The following is a 16,747-nucleotide window of genomic DNA, read 5'->3' as shown; positions in this document are numbered from 1 at the left end:
CAGTGTGTATTTTGCTACATACGTCTTTAAAATAGATGGATTTAAAGACTTCAGTGTTTACTTTGGGTAAATATACAGAGTCTGATATTTCAGCCTTTATTCATGGAAGGGTTGGATTTTAATCTGATTGTCTGTAGATCCATTTCTGCCACCCTTATTCAGCTTAGGTCTGATCCTGTATCACTGAAACAAATATAAAAGTTTTACCACTGACTTCACTGGGAGCAGGATCAAGCCCATTATGCAGTATCCCATTCTGCAAGCAGTTCCACTGTCCAGTGGTGTAAACTACTATGTAATGTGAGCAGGGTTTGCAGGACTGAAACCATAATTATTCCTTTTCTGTCACCTTTAGATACTCTATGTCATTGACATTATCTGTACTAAAAATCATTAAGGACAGTTCTGGGGAAACAGTCCACTGCAGCTTGGTCAGTTTATCTTCTTACATTTTTGCTTTTTGTCAGATCATGTTTATATCTAAGTTGGCTTTTCAATATAAACAGGGACAAAGCACCTTCAACTAACAGGCTGAGAAATTTTTATTTTTTTACAGAGTTCAAAAAAATATATATATAGTTTTTGGAGAACAAACTTTTAATGCAAGTTTACCCACAGCACTGTTTTAAGTATGGCAGTGTCTTGTTTTTCTAAAAGGAAAGAGGGTTTCTGATAAGACCTAAAACATTACAGTTCAGCTTGAGGCTAATAGTCACATCTCAATTTAAACCCCTGTGTATCTGGTTTATAATAGGACTGCTATCAGTCTTCACCACATTTGTGTAATGGCACTTTCTGATATGGTCTAAACTTTATCTGAACTCTTTACATTGACTTTAGTAAGTCACCATCTGGATTAAGTCAAAAGATTGTTTTAGTTGTATTCATAACAGGGGCTGAGAGTTTATAAAATTGTATGGATTTATTAATTCTAGCACTAGCTCAAGAATCTTGCCATTCCTAACTTCAGCATGCAGGAAATGTAAATATTTCTACAAAGTGGGGAGGAAGGCAGGGAAAAAGCTATTGAATAATGTTTTTAAATTTCCAGGGACAATCTCTATCACCTACAAATTTAGTTATAAACTTTAGTCTTCCTTCAAAGGCCCTTTTAATTTTATTTCCTGGTTTGTGGAGAGGGAAAGAACAAATTCTCAATTACTTTGTTTAGAATACATCTAGAGTACAACAGTAGCTGAGTACAAAAAATACTCTTCTTTGGTAGGGAAGCCTTTTTTTCCCCCTCACAAAATACACAGTACAATTCCCTTTTAAAACCCTGCTGTAAATGTAAACAATCCAAGAAAATCATCAGCCCCCACCACCTTCCATACAGCACTATCAGATCTAGGCCTCCACCCCATACACTATCAGTCTTATAAACAAACATTTATTGCCTAAAAGGGTTCCATACCTTTTTCAATTTTGAAAATTAGTAGATCCACTCAAGTTACTACTACTAGGAGTTATTCACTCTACTTTTTTTACCCTATGGAGATTTATTTTCCATATGCTGAAGACCTAATTCTGCACCCATTATAGTCAATTGCAAAATACTGCTTGATTTAAATAAATGCAGGACTGGATTCTCACTTAGTGCAAGAAGAAATGTTTTTGAAATGTACATGATCCTTAGAAGCAGAGAAACACTATTGATATGTTGACCCATATATATTTCCTCCTTTAAAAATCAAAGCTCTAAAAGCTTTTTAGTTGTTACGGCAGGTGATATACTTCTACTGTTGTTGCCTTCAATGTTTTAAAAACGACTTCGACTTGTGGTTTCTAGTGTCTCTAAAATAAGAATGAGTTCGGTTGTTTTTTTAACAAGCCCTACTCAGGTTTGACCAAAACGAAAGCTTATTACCGTATTAAAAAAATTACATAGTCTCTTTCTCACTGAACCGAAAAAATCGCCTCCTGAAATGCTACAGCGAGCACGATACACCTCGAACAAGCAAACACGACGCAGGGGAAGAGAAGCAGCACGACCTCTGAGAAAGTAATGGGAAGAGGACTGATGCAGCCGCGAGCGAGCACGTCTCTCAACACGCAGTCACAAGTCGCAGCGCCTACTTCCCTTCCCTGTCTCAGCTCCTGGACGGGGGCAGACGCTTGGCCCGGGCAATAAACAGGGGATGACCCCCCTCAGGCCAGGTCAGGCACCCGCTCGCGCCGTGTGTAGCAGCGCCCATGCAAGCCCCTCTCCCGGGACCGTGCACTCCCCCAGCCACCTGCCTGCACCCGATCCACCCCCGGCCGCCTTGGAGGCGAAATCCTCAGCATCCAACGCTACAAGTGGCCGCTGCCCCTACCTTGGCTGGGCTCTGCCGTCTCTGGCCGGCGTGGAAGCGACCGCTGCCCTGCAGACACAGAGAGAGACACAATCAGTGCCCCGCGAGCCCCCTTTCCCGGGCTCGTCCAGGGCAGGGGCTGGCCCTACCCGCGGGCAGCGAGCGGGGCACTTGTACTCACCGCAGCGTCACTTGCAGAACGGCCCCTATTGTCCGCGCTGCGCCGGGAGCCCACTCGCCGCGGCTCCCGCCCAGCCTGCGCCGCGCCCCGCCCTGCTCCCGGCGCTCCAACCACCTCTCCCCGGCCCGCCCCTGGCTGGAAGAGCTGAGCCGCCTGCCCTGCCCCGGCATGTGCCTTGTGTGCGTCTGCCCATGCTCGGGCTGCCGAGCCAGCGCTGGGGTGTGTGCTGCCAAGTGCTACGAACCCTCCCCCCACCCCCTTGCAGGAGAGCGCTGCTGCCCTTTGCACCGAGCGTGGCTCAGCCTGCCCCAAATGTTCCCATAGCGACACGGGGGGGTGGTGCGGAGCTGCGAGGAGCTGTGCAGCTTGTGGGGAGGAAGCGTGTGGAGGGATGAGGAACCGAGAGGCCAGGGTGACGAACAGGAGCGATACCTGAGCAGAGTGGGGCTGGATGGGTGGCGGGACGAGGGGAGCAGGGATGGGGGGGGGGCGGAGCTTTTCTATTAGGATTTCCTATTCTAAATAAATGTCAACAAAAATAGGGCTCTGCAGGCTGGTTTCTCCAACGGGCAAGTCATTAAGGCCCTGAGCCAGCAAAACACTCAAACACGTTCTTAATTTTAAGCATGCGAATAGTCCAGCTGACTGTAAACCAGCAAGTAGTGCGCAGAAGTTAAGCATGTGCTTGAGTGCTTTGCTGGGTTGTGGCCCAAGGGTTTGATTCTTGCAGCTGTCAATCCTACACTTTTGCTAAACTCAGAAGTAGTTGAGGGAGCTCGGCATTTCACAGAATTCCACAGTCCTCGGTAGTATTGCTCCAGGAAGATTATGGATAGTGAGAGATGGGTTTTAGGCCAAAGACTTTTTAACCTGTTCTGTTACCCCCAAAACAGGCTTTAGGGTGCCACTATAATAACCTCCCTATCACCCCCTTAATGTAAGGTCTGGATCTCTGGGGTAGCTAAGAAAAAACTTCAAGGAGTCGGTGGCACCTTAAAGACTAACAGATTTATTTGGGCATAAGCTTTCGTGGGTAAAAAACCTCACTTCTTCAGATGCAAAAGTTGAGGGACACAGATACAGCTTTTTGACAAGTAAAAAAAAGGAGTATTCTTTCCAAAACAAAGTTATCTTTTTATTAATGTAACTAACAATCCATAATAAAATACATCTAAAATCATAAATAAAAACACAAATCCCTTATTGCAAGTTAAAGAACATACAAACTGCAATGGCATACAGTCCATGTGAGTCTAAGTTGTCACACCCTGTTACAGATGGCCAGACTGCCACAGATCACTGACAGCAGTTCTTAAATTGTACTTTGTTTTACATATATAAATTATAGTTAACACACTCATACATCACACACATATACATATTCATACTAAACTACAATTACTCTGGCAGGTTTACTCTGTCCTGCTGGCTTTCTGGTGCTGCTGCTGTTGTTATAGCTACCTTTCTCAATCAGCTTTCTTCAGGTCTCTTGCCAGTTCAACTGCTTGGCTGCTCTCTGAATTCTTTGTCCACTCCTCACTCAACCATCCTAACCATCTGCCTCTTATACTGTCCTCTCAGCTGTCAGATCCTTACTGCACATGCTCATTATCTTACCAGAGCTTTTCTGCACATGCTCCCCGCCAAACATTCTTATCAATAGGGCCCCACCAAATTCACGGCAATGAAAAACACTTCATGGACTGTGAAATCTGGTCTGCCCGTATTAAATCTGGTCTTGAGTGTGCTTTTACCCTATATAATACTATACAAACTTCATGGAGGAGACCAGTGTTTCTCAAATTGGGGGTCCTGACCCAAAAGGGAGTTGCAAGGGAGGGGATCATGGTGTTGCCACTTTCACTTCTGTGCTGGGTGGCAATACAGTGATAGCTGTTGAGTGAGGGCCTAGCTCTACAAACAGCAACAAGTGAGGCAATGCCATACCATGATATATATACATATTGCACAGAACCAGAAGTCCAGTCCTCTGCCTTCATTAGCAGGACTAAGTACTGATTTTGCCCCAGATCCCTAAATGGCCCCTTCAAGAATTGAACTCCTCATTGGGGGTTTAGTAGACCAACGTGCAAACCACTGAGCTATCCCTCTTCCCTACTATACTACCCTTACTTCTGTGCTCTATTTGCAGTGACTTTGCCTTCAGAGCTGGGCGCCAAGCCAGCTGCCCAGCTCTGAAGGCAGCAGCGCTGCCATCAGCAGCAGCCCAGAAGTAAGGGTAACAGTACCACAACTCTCCACCTCCCTGTAATAACCTTGCTACCCACTCCTCACAACTCCTTTTGCGGTCAGGACCCCTATAATTACAACACCTGAAATTTCAGATTTAAATATCTGAAATCATGAAACTGATGTTTTTAAAAATCCTATGACAGTGAAATTGACCAAAATGGACCATGTATTTAGTAGGGCCCTACTTATCAGTTTGAATACATGCCAACATTGCCTCATTCTTGGATACATGCCAATATTGCAAACAGTCTGCACATGCTCATTGCCATTGTTTACCTCAGAGCTATGATTTGCTGACCTTATCATCTGACCTGCAGCTTCTAATGGTGGAGTGACTTCTGCTTATTCAAAATAAAAGCTAGGGGCACAAAATGGAGTCTGAATAATTTCTCTGGTGTCAAGAGAAAGCAATTGAGGTACATTTTAGTGTGTTTCTGACTGACCTTTAGGAGGGATAAATGTGGCTATAACATCGGGAGATGTTGATTACTTTCACAACTTTATTTTGAACAGCTTAGAGAGTATGGAAGGATGGGTCTCAGAGAGGATAAGAAAGTCATATTGTCAAGGTCAAAGTCTGAAAAGACTTTCCTAAGGTTTTTATGGTGTTAGTGGGAAACAGAAGATTTTGGAAATAGAGCAGAAATAAATCAATAAGGCTTAGTGCTATATTGAGGCTGTGTTAGAATAAGAAATCAAGGAATACATGAGAAGGGAATATGAAAGTAACATGAGAATACCTATTTCAACATTTCTTTGGTGATGATCCTCATGGTGGAAAAAAAGTCTTGGAATTTGTTGCGGTAATAAAGATGACCATTATTCATAAATTATGTGTTTGTATATAAATACTCAAATGCAAAGGCCTTATTTTTGCTATAAAATTTTATATTAGAATTTGACTTTAGCAAGTTTAACACTCATGCTGCCCGCAAGTTTGCAGTCAGTCTAAACAAGGACAGATCAAATTCAACATTGTGTTAGCTAGTCACGACAGTGCTGGCTTTAGGGCTCCAAATAAGCCTTCTCCCACATAGCCAGAGTGCAAATGGATTGGTGGGTTTCATTTCTCATTGTGGTCCTACTGGTGGAAAGGGGGTTGGAGTAGTGATTTTCTTCATGTGTAACAGGCCCACCCATGAGGTGTATTAGTTTCCTTCTTTATGGCAGTTGCATTGCCAGAAATGAGGGCCTGGAAGAGACAATCCTCTTTCATATGGTCCACTGGAGAGGGAAAGTTTGTTGGTAAGTTTCTCGCCCAGGTTAAGCAGGAAGGAGAAGATGAACTCAGGCATACAGGGTCCCAAACACAAGGCCACAACTAATCCTTTCTATTGTGTATATGGTGAAAAAGTTAAAATGTTTCTCCTACTTGAAGGAGGGTGTAAGAAAGATGGAGTCTACTTGCTATACTCCAACTATCAACTCCTGAATACCTCCCCACATCTTTCTTAGAGATTAGTGGGAGTGAACAGTTTCACTTGAGAAAAAACATTAAAAAGGCAAAACAAAACTACTGCTCCATGCCTTATTGTCCTGTCAAATAGGGAGACTGGATCAATTCGTGCTTGCAAAAGGACTTTGCCCTTTATTTATTGTATGATATCATCTCTATGGCACAAGAAGGTAAACAACATGAAAAAAGGAAACAGTGGCATAGATACAGATTTCTAAATGAAGCGAGGCTGTCCATAGATTACACAAGTCATTTTTTAAATGTAAAAGAAAATAAGAAATATAAAATAGATGTTTCCTTTCCCACTCCTAGTAAGTGACCCCAAGGATCTTTTGCAGGATAGAAGTCTTCCCATTGCCTTCAAGAATTTAAGGGGCTTTGGATCAGGCCTTAACTTCTCTGAAACTCAGCTGTACAATGAGTATAATACTTACCTTCAATCTTACTTAGGTGGGTTATGAGACTGAGATATATAATGTTTACAAAGTACAATCCTCCGATAAAAAGTGTTATGAAAGTGGAAAGTACTTTATAAGTATTTTAAAAGGGAATTTAATCTTAAAACTATAATTTGTTAAAAACTTATCTGAGCTTTTTCTGTAGGCAGACTCCTCTTAATTGTCTGAGAATTTAAACCTTATTTTGATTGTGTTTTGCACTGCATAAGGCCTCATTCCAGCAAAGACTTTTACACATGATTAACTTTAAATATATAAGTAGACCCATTCAAGTCAATAAGACTACTTGCGCTTAAAGCTACACACATGTATAAGTGATTGCAGAATTGCATCGATGCCACTGTAGAACTTTTTTATAATTTATAAGCATCCTGGTAAATCTATGTTTGGCCTTAATTACACAATATTCTGAACTATAATTTAAAAAATTAAAGTACATAATATAAAAAGTTGAATAAATGCGTTGGTAAATTGCAGCTATGATGTATATCAGTGGTTCTCAACTTATTTATCATTGCAGGCCGCATATGCAGCTCACGTGTTACCTGGGCTGCAGGGGCCAGGTGACAGGCAGTGGCAGCCCAGACCTCAATTCTGGACCCTGGATCCCCACTGTATGGCTGCCCTGAATCCCGCACTGTGTGGGGCTGGGAGGCAGCCCCAGAGCTTGCAGGGCCAGGTGACAGCACTGGAGCTTGTGGGGCCGGACAGCAGCTACAAACTCTGGACTCTGCGGGCGGGGCTGGCATCCTCGACTGGACCCCAACCCTGCCGTGCTGGGCAGCGGGGCAGCCTGGACCCCACTGCACTGGGTAGCTGGAACCCAGACCCCGCCACGTGGGCTGGCCTTAGCATACAGCTGAGCTGGGTCACAGCTGTGTGCTAATTGGGCCACATGCAGCCCATGGTCTGCGGGTTGAGAATCACTGATGTATATTGACAAATTAATTTTAAATTTTCAGGAACACTGCAAAATGACAGATTTGGACTGTCGTAAAAGGGTCTAATGTTGTGGATGAAGGACTACAGGATTGGTCTCAATGTTTATTTTTGGCATGAAAATAAAAACTCATTTTGTCCTGACTGAATTCTCTTATGTCCCCATAAGCTTGATGGATGCTGCTGCCCAAGTACTTGATACTGACACACCAGGTCCATTTATTTTTTCTCACTTGTGTCAGTTGTCACCGTAGATATTTTTTCATGGTTAGAGGAGGACCTCTCCTTGACTGTTGTCACTCCTTGCTAGAGCTACTGTTGCCATAGGCCGTGGGTGACACCCCCCCTTCTTCAGGGATGCTAGTCCGCTGGCCTTTCCTCTTCCACCTGAGGCCCCACCCCTACCCACTGGAGCCCCGAGCACTCCCTCCCCAGCAAGTGGTCAGAGAAGCCACAGCCCAGCCATGCCGGCTGGCCCCCGTAGCGATGGGCTGAGCCACCAGCCCCTGCAGCGCTGGCTGGGCCAAGCTGCTGGCCCCAGTGCCAGGCCAGCCCCAGTCTGCCCTGGGCCACCAACAGGCCTGAGCTCCAGGCCGCGATTGGAGCTGAGTGAGCCCCCGCAGGCTTCAGAGTAGAGGGGGAGGGAGGGTAGGGCCTTGGGGCAGGACATTGGTGGGGCCACAGCCTGGGTCAGGGAAGGCTTAGCCTTCCCTGGCCTTTGATATTCACTGCCCATTACTGTTGTATCCTGTCATTTCCACTGCATATGACACAAGCAAGAAAATATAGGGCTTTGTAGACTTTAGTCCCATAGATTTTAAAAAATTGTGGAGTATTATTAGTCTCTTCCAAGAATTCATATAATTGTAATCCATTATTGCTTCATAGTTATGTTCCTGGAACTGACTTTATCACCTGAAAACAAAGCATAAATATTATATTCAGATTGATTTATGGATTTAGGAACTGTTATCTATCTAGTTGTTTCATTCCAGCATACTGCAAAAGTTAACCTTATTTCAGCTATGGTCAGGTTATTCTATTTTTAAATGTGATCAGCTGTCTAAATCCATTACTATTAATCATTAATTTCCTCCTTTATTTCCACTATAATTCTTCAGGCCTTTACAGCCTGTTATGAAACATGTACTTAGTTTTCTATTAACCTTATCACTGGAGGTCAGATTCCTTACCTTCCTCTGACATTCTGCAAGGAGTTCCACTATATTGTGTCTAATCTTAAAATAGCTGTTGCTTGCCATATGCTGGCACTGATGCCACTAATCTAGTAGCTGCATGACTCACCCATCTACTGGCATCTTTCTTTCAAGGTCCCCATAGCACAGCTGACTATTCATGTCAGCAAGTGTGTGTGTGTATTATTCTTTATATTATGCTTGAATGTGCCAATTGCTAACCATGGGACCAATACTGCTTCCACCAAAATCAATAAGAGTTTTGCCATCACATTCATCTGGAGCAGACTTTGGCCCCTTAACCTCTCACTTTCTAGCAACTAAGCTTTTTCTTATTTCCAGAATAATTTGCAGAAAAACAAAGAGGTATGTAAGAAGGAAATAGACTGAAGAGTTTTCACAAGAAATGGCAATAGGGGCAAAATTCTGTGCTGACTTACGTAAATTAGTAAATGTTTCTGAGATGGTCAAACAGTGGATGTAAGTAGCAAAATATTCTATATTATAATACAAAGCAGTATCTAATGTATATATTATAGGAGGCACATGTAGTGACACCTATAATAAAGTTTGTCTGATTCTTTCCAGTATAAAACCATGTTTTCCATTGCATTAAATTTGCTGAAGTTTGACCACGTGGGCTGAAATTTTCCATGCAGGGTGTCTGCCTCAAGCTGAATTTATTTATTTGTTTAATATTTCAATAAAAATGCTTCAGCCATTTCTAAGAACAACATTAAGGGAAACATGCATAATTTTGCTCATGTTCAAAACTTTCTTAAGCTGTTTTATTTTTAGAAGATCTAGTGTCTTCATGCCTTGGAGCCAGGACTTGAAATTTGGCTGCGTTGCCTTGGTGTCAGGGATGTAATTTTTGCTGTTCATATGAAAATACACCCACATTTGTCCAAATCATGAGCCCCTGAAAATCTCAGTTTGCACATGATTAGTAGAAGTTTCTTTGAGTTTGGTAGCTAAAATCTCTGAAGATTCTGTCTGTACTGAAGATTTTCCAACCCAGGTCTGCAGGTGCTCAGTGGGACTTTTTCTGCCATTGATCCTCCTAGCCACAAGGGACAGGTGTGGTTCCAGGCACAGGAACTGACAATAGGACTGTGTTTCCTATGCTTTCAATGCTCCACTCCTTTCTGGTGCCTAAGCAATGAGGAGGAGGGGATGAACAGCCAGACTTAAATGCACAGAGGACTAGGAGCTGGGTCTGGGGAAGCCAGGGAGTGGGGTGAGAATGTGAATCTGAGGGGACTGGAGGGTGTCTATATGAAGTCTCTGAATGCGACAAGGACAAAGTGGAGAGGCTGAGGCACAAATGTTTGAAACCACTAGACACTGCCCTCAGTATCTGGAGTAGAACGGAGTATTCCTGAGTCTCACCATTCCTCTGTTGTCAGCAAATATCTGTGAAATACGCTGGCAAAATGTCCCATCTTTCTCTAATGCTAGCCCACACCAAAAATGATAACCTGCACTCTGTTAGCTCAAGAGGCAGAGGTTTATGAAGTGGATCTGAAGGTTCTAGTGTTGTTGATGACCCATGTGAGTGTCCATATAGTTCCACATGATGGAATTTAATTTTTTTCTTTTTTTTAAATCCTAGGAAATTACATTAAAAAGACTATATTAAAGTTGCAAAGTTGCCATTAAAGTTGCAAAGTTAAATACTCAAAATTTAGGAAATGCCAGAATTAAGGTTGCCTGTGCAACCTTAATTTGGCCTCATGTGTGTATACACTGTGATTAAGGCTAAGATTATGTCACAGCCAGAGACCTCCGTAACATTTTCCGCTTCATCCCTGCGGAAATGGGGCTGGAGCTGTCAGCTGGTGGGAACCCTGGAGCTCCAAGCTCCTTCAGGTGCCAAAGGTCCCTACAGCTCCCAGCAACAGCAGGGGGGCCCACAGCTCTGAGCTGTCACGTGCGGCAGGGGCCCCTGCACTTCTCAACAACCCTGAGTGGCTGGGGGACCCAGAGCTCCAAGCCACCCCAGGCGGCAGGAGGACTCTGGAGCTCCCAGCCACTGTGGGGGGACCCTGGAGCTCTGAGCCACTGTGGGTGTCAGAGGGACTCTGGAGCTCTCAGCCGCTGCAGGCAGCGGGGGAACCCCAGGACTCTCAACTGCCAGCCCTGGAACTCTGAGCTGCGACAGGTGGCAGGGTACTCTGAAGCTCCAAGCCGCTGTGGGCACCAGAGCGTGCAGCTGAAGTAGATGCTGGACCATTCCCTCCTCTACCACAGCAGGGTTCCAGCTCTCATCCCCCATCAGCCCCATTTTGTCACAGTTATTTTTAGTAAAAGTCAGGGACAGGTCACGATTGCCTGATTTTTGAAGGTTAATAATATTTAGATAATATGGGTTATAGGCTCACCAATTACTCTGATCAGAAGATAATAAGATTCTTGTCCCAGAATCAGGCTACACAGACTTTACAGGGACCCTTAGGATGTATGACAAGGAAACTCATGTTGAGAACAAAATGCAGTCTTAAAGCCTTTTATTGAGATAAATGGAATAGTAATGGACTTGTAATCAAATAATTAATCAATTACAACCACAATAATATTGTTCTAGCAATATATGTGGTATTGACATACTATAAATGTTTTTCAATTAATATACTCACACCCTTCCTTGATTACCTGGTGATAAAAGAAAAAAGATCAGTCTTGCCTCTGACATGTCAAGAGTTTGATGTTCCAAGTTCCTGAAGTTTTGAGTGAGAGGTGAAGAACTTAACACTCCAGTAATAATTTTAGTATTAATGAAAAACAGAAATCAGATAAATCAATATCTTTAGAAGAAAATAGAGAACAATTTCCACAAAACTTTTGGGACTTAAACTTGATTTAAAAAGTACTCCTTTAATATTTTTTATTTGCCCCTTCCAACTTGCCTTTCTTTTTATTCAGTTGCTTGAAACAAACTAACAATGAATATGCTGAACCTACCCAACATGGTAGTTTGCCCCTTTTATAGGGCCTGAGCCCTAGGTCCCCTCCTTCCATGTCCAAACTTAACTTCCTCACCCACAAAAATGTTAGGGTATACTTACTCTTTAGGATGGCACATTTGTACATGTTAAGGACATATTCATAATGATTAGTGACCATTAGCTCATCCTCACCTCTGTTATTTCTGTCCTAACTGGTTGTTTCCATGTTCTTTGTAGTGTATCTGTTAAGTCTGAAAAAGGCCATGAACTTGGGTAACTTTACCTACTAACGTGCTTTAATATGCCCTGTCATGGTATAATCCCCACTCTGAACCTTAGCGTCCAAAAAGATGGGGTACCAGCATGAATTCCTCTAAGCTTAATTACCAGCTTAGAACCTGTAGCGCTGCCACCAACCAGGAATTACAGTGCCTGGTACACTCTGGTCCCCCCAAAACCTGGCCCGGGGACCCCCAAGACCCAGACCCTCTGGATCTTAACACAAGGAAAGTAAACCCTTTCCCTCACCGTTGCCTCTCCCAGACTTCCCCTCCCTGGGTTACCCTGGAAGATCACTGTGATTCAAACCCCTTGAATCCTGAAACAGAGAGGAAAATCCACCTTCCCCCTCCTTCTCTCTTCCCCTCCCAGATTCTCCCTGAGAGAGACAGTAATCCTAACACAAAGAGAATTTAGCCTCTCTCTCCCCGTTCCCTCCTTTCTCCCCACCAATTCCCGGTGAATCCAGACCCAGTCCCCTGGGGTCTCACCAGAATAAAAAAACAATCAGGTTCTTAAACAAGAAAAGCTTTTAATTAAAGAAGAAAAAAACAGTAAAAATTATCTTTGTAAATTAAAAAAATAATGGAATAGGTACAGGGTCTTTCAGCTATAGACACTGGGAATACTCTCCCAGCCTAAGTATACAAGTACAAATTAAAATCTTTTCAGCCAAATACACATTTGAACTTCTTCCAGCCAAATACACATTTGCAAATAAAGAAAACAAACATAAACCTAACTCGCTTATCTACCTAGTACTCACTAGTCTGAACTTAAGAGCCTGTATTGGAGAGAAACCTGGTTGCACATCTGGTCCCTCTGAGCCCCCAGAGTGAACAACAACCAAAATCTAACAGCACAGCACAAAAACTTCCCTCCCTCAAGATTTGAAAGTATCCTGTCCTCTGATTGGTCAGGTGACAGCCAGGCTTACTGAACTTGTTAACCCTTTACCGTCAAAGAGATATAAAGTACTTCTGTGCTATTAACTTTTCTTATCTATTTATGACATGCCCATTTATCTCTGTTAAAGATTCCAAATATACATACTGCATGCTCTAGCTCATCATCACATATCTCGAATATCTGTATGCTAACTGTATGCCCTAGCTCAACATATAGGATGTGGCCTGTAGGTTCCTTGTGTTACAGCTAAAATACTCGAATACAAACAGCCAAAATACTCTTATTATAACAACAAATAATAAACCTATAATATAACAAGTGGTTACATTCATAAGAAAAGATATATAGGCAAGCAAGCAGACTAGCCCTATAGGCTACATCACAGGCTTCCCTGAATTTTTGTTTATTGCCCATGACCTGTCTCTGACTTTTACTAAAAATAATCATGTCAATATCTTAATGGTAATTGTGATATAGTCTTTAATTACATTATTATATACTGCTTTTTACCATGGGGGGAGGAAGGGCTGTATAAATTGGAGGAGAGGGGAGTTTTTTGTGTGTGTGTGTGTGTGTGTGTGTGTGAGAGAGAGAAAAAATAGTGATTTCTATACTGCGAAGAATGTCTGGGGGCCTGAAGAGATCTCTACAGTGCCAAGGTGTCTGTAAGGGGTCTCTGTAATACAGTGACTGGCTTTTTAATTTTACAAGCAAACACTTTCATTCTTTTTCACATGCTGCCCCTTACGCTTGGAAGGAGTTCTCCCATTTTCCTCTTTCAAATCCCTCCTTAAAACTCTTCTTTGCTCTGACGCCTGTAAAAATGTGACAAGGTTAGGCAGCTGGTGTGCTGAAATTGCTGCCTATCATGCTGGCAGACAGTGTATTCTTGTGCTCCTCCATTTGCCTGTCTGTCTCCACCTGTTGTCATGACTTATGCTTATATTGTAAGCTCTTTGGGGCAAGGATTGTCTTTTTGTTCTGTTTTTATGGAGCTTAGCACAATGGGGTACTTGTCCATGATTGTGGCTTGTAAGTGTGTGCTTCCATAATAAATAAATAAATAAATAAAAAATAGGGTGGGAGGGTGGCTATGAGTAATGTACAGGTCTGGGGGCTCCACAGTGCAGAGGGTGTCAGGGGTGCAGAAGGGTGGCTGTACAGTGCTGGGATGTCAGAGGTCTTTGTGGTTCAGTGGGTGGCCGTAGAGTTCAGGGGTCTTTGGGGTCTCTATGGTTCAGGTGGCTATGCAGGTCCAGGGGTCTCGAGGGTAGCTGTTGGGGGGAAGGAGTCGTCTCTGGTTTGTGGGTGGCTGTTCAGGTGTGAGGGTCGCAGTGGTTCAGGGTTGCTTGTGGGGGGCAGCAATCTCTGGGGTCTCAGTAATTTGGGGGTGGGCATAAGGGTCTCTGGTTGGGGAGGGCCAAGGGGGGGTGTCTGGGGGTCTCAGTAATTTGGCAGTGGGTGTGCAGGTATGGGGGGCTCTGGTTGGGGGTGGCGGTGGGGCGGGGTCTCAGTGATTGAGGGTGTCTGGGTCTGTGTTACAGGGTCTTTCGTAGCCGCCGCCCGTCCCCCGGAAATATCCCCGGGGGGTGGCCGCGTCTCCCGTTACCAGGGAGTGGCCCCGGAAGCCGTAGGGGCGGCGGCCCTGGTGCGGCTGCTCCCGCTTCCCGCCCCCCGCCGGACGCTCCCGGCCGGCACCTCTCGGCAGCGGGGCGGCGCATGGAGCCGGCGGGCGGGCAGTAGCGGGGCGGAGGCGGCCATGGGGGTGCCTGGCGGGCTGTGAGGAGGAGCCGAGGGAGCCCAGCCGGAGGCCTGGCGGGAACGGCCCCTCCTGCGGGCAGGTGAGAGCCGGAGACTCCTCGGGGCCTGCAGGGGAGGGACCCCCATCGCGGCGGGGGCGGGCGGCGGTTCCCGCCCCACACCCCCCGCCCCAGGCAGCAGCGGAGAGGGGCGGTGCCCGAAAACCCTTCACGCAGCGACACACCAGCCCTCCCCCCCACATGGGGGGGACCCACCTCCCCCAACACAGCAGCCCCTCCCGCCCATATAGTGGGGAGCCTCCTCCCGCCCACATGGGGGGGACCCACCTCCCCCAACACACCAGCCCCCTCCCGCCCACATGGGGGGACCCACCTCTCCCAACACACCAGCCCCCTCCCGCCCACATGGGGGGACTCACCTCCCCCAACACACCAGCCCCCCCCCACATGGGGGGAACCCACTTCCCCCAGCTCATCCTTCCCCAGCCCACCCTATACTAATCCTTCCATCCCTGGGTGCAAGAAGAGGAGATTCTGCCCCAGCTCAACTACATTGCTGTTATCATGATAACCCATGTCATGGTGATTGTGTATTGATGTGTCTCAAGCCATTCTATACCCTGTACCTGTGATTTATCTTAAATGACCTACTTTATAGAAATGTACATTGAAATATATGTTATTTATCTGTAGACACTGCTGAAGGGCCCACTCACTTTAGTATCTTGGGGCTGATTTTTTAAAATTGTATGTGTGTAATGCTATGTATTTTAATACAGTTTTTAGTATACCAAATTTAATTCTGCGTAGCCTTGACACTGGTATGCCTTGTGGCTCTGACCCTGTAAATATTTACTACCAAGTGAGTTGATACTGCCATGAGTTCCTAGTCCATGACTTATCCCAATTGGACTACTCTCAGTAGCAAACACTATGTTCGGTAGTAAGCACTTGTGAGAGTGGGCCTATGGAGTTTGTATTTATCTAGTTTAAATGTATCACTTTATATGTGATGTGTTTCTAGTAATTCTGGATTACTAATCTCTATAGTTCCAATTAATTTATGTATATTTGTATTTTATTATGTATCAGTTCGTTGTACAACTTTTACTGTTTAGCCCCCATTTATTTGATATTTAAGAACTTTTATAATATATCTGGTATCAGATAATCTGATCCTACAGTTCTCTTACACAGGCAAAACTTCCACTGACTTAATGAGATTTTTATATTAACTTTAAAGGGTATTGCTTGAGTATGAACACAAAATTGTAGTCTTAAACATCAGAGATGGAGAGAACCTGTTAGATCATCTAATCCAGTGGTCTTCAACCCTTTTACGGACAAGATCACTTTTTGAATGTAAATGCAACCCAGGATCTACCCCACCCCTTCCCTGAGGCCCTGCCTCTTCCCCGAGACCCTTCTCCATTCACTCATCCCCCTCCCTCCATTGCTCACTCTCCTGCACCCTCACTCACTTTCACCGGGCTGGGGTAGGGATGTGGGAGTAGGTATGGGCTCTGGGCTGAGGCTGAAGGGTTAGGAATGTGGGAGGAGGCTCTAGGCTGAGCCTGGGGCTGGGGTACAGGAGGGAGTGAGGATTGCTGTCTCTGGAAAGGGGCTCAGGGCTGAGGAAGGGGTTGAGGTGCTGGCTCCGGGAGGAGGCTCAGGGCAGGGGGTTGGGGTGCAGGAGGGGTGTGGGCTCCTGGCAAGCAGCGGTTACCTCGGGTGGCTCCCGATCGGTGGTACAGCGGGGCTAGGGCAGGCTCCCTGCCTGCCCAGCCCTGCACCATTCCTAGAAGCAGCTATCATGTCCCTGCAGACCCGGGGGGCGGGAGGGGAATGAGGCTCCGCATGCTGCCCCTCCCTGCAGGCACCAGCTCCCATTTCCCACAGTTCCCCATTCCCAGCCAGTGGGAGCTGCGGAGACCCCCTGTCCCCACCCCCTGGGCCATAGGGACGCGTTGTCTGCTTTCAGGAGCAGGGCATGGACAGGCAAAGAGCCTTAGCCATGCTATTCTGCCAGACTTTTAGTGGCTGGAGATCATGATTGATTGTCAGAGGCTCCAGG

General features: G+C 45.2%; 1 protein-coding gene and 1 long non-coding RNA gene across 10 annotated transcripts in view; one reads left to right on the top strand and one right to left on the bottom strand.

Moving 5' to 3' along the window:
* The first annotated feature begins 4,662 nt into the window (after positions 1 to 4,662).
* TTLL1 (TTL family tubulin polyglutamylase complex subunit L1) overlaps positions 4,663 to 16,747 on the top strand; it is a 50,208-nt gene continuing 38,123 nt past the window's right edge. For 4 of the 8 annotated variants that reach the window (XM_050919854.1, XM_050919825.1, XM_050919819.1 and 1 more), the window contains exon 1: positions 14,590 to 14,754. The gene's annotated coding sequence lies outside the window, so the exon portion shown is untranslated. Of the gene's footprint in view, positions 5,145 to 14,588; positions 14,755 to 16,747 lie in introns of those variants that run through there. The other 4 variants (XM_050919841.1, XM_050919829.1, XM_050919859.1 and 1 more) reach the window with 2 other exon arrangements.
* LOC127032700 (uncharacterized) lies at positions 6,294 to 16,488 on the bottom strand. 2 transcript variants are annotated; one of them, XR_007768876.1, is made up of 2 exons: positions 16,400 to 16,488; positions 6,294 to 8,496 (listed from the first exon to the last, which is right to left on the bottom strand). It is a non-coding gene; the product is annotated as an uncharacterized LOC127032700 (long non-coding RNA). The 2 variants fall into 2 exon arrangements; XR_007768875.1 differs by lacking the exon at positions 16,400 to 16,488 and adding an exon at positions 11,433 to 11,587.

The sequence above is a fragment of the Gopherus flavomarginatus genome, chromosome 1 (genome assembly GCF_025201925.1).
Source record: "Gopherus flavomarginatus isolate rGopFla2 chromosome 1, rGopFla2.mat.asm, whole genome shotgun sequence".
In the NCBI taxonomy this organism is placed as follows: Eukaryota; Metazoa; Chordata; order Testudines; family Testudinidae; genus Gopherus; species Gopherus flavomarginatus.
This window is presented reverse-complemented; position numbering and strand designations above follow the sequence as displayed.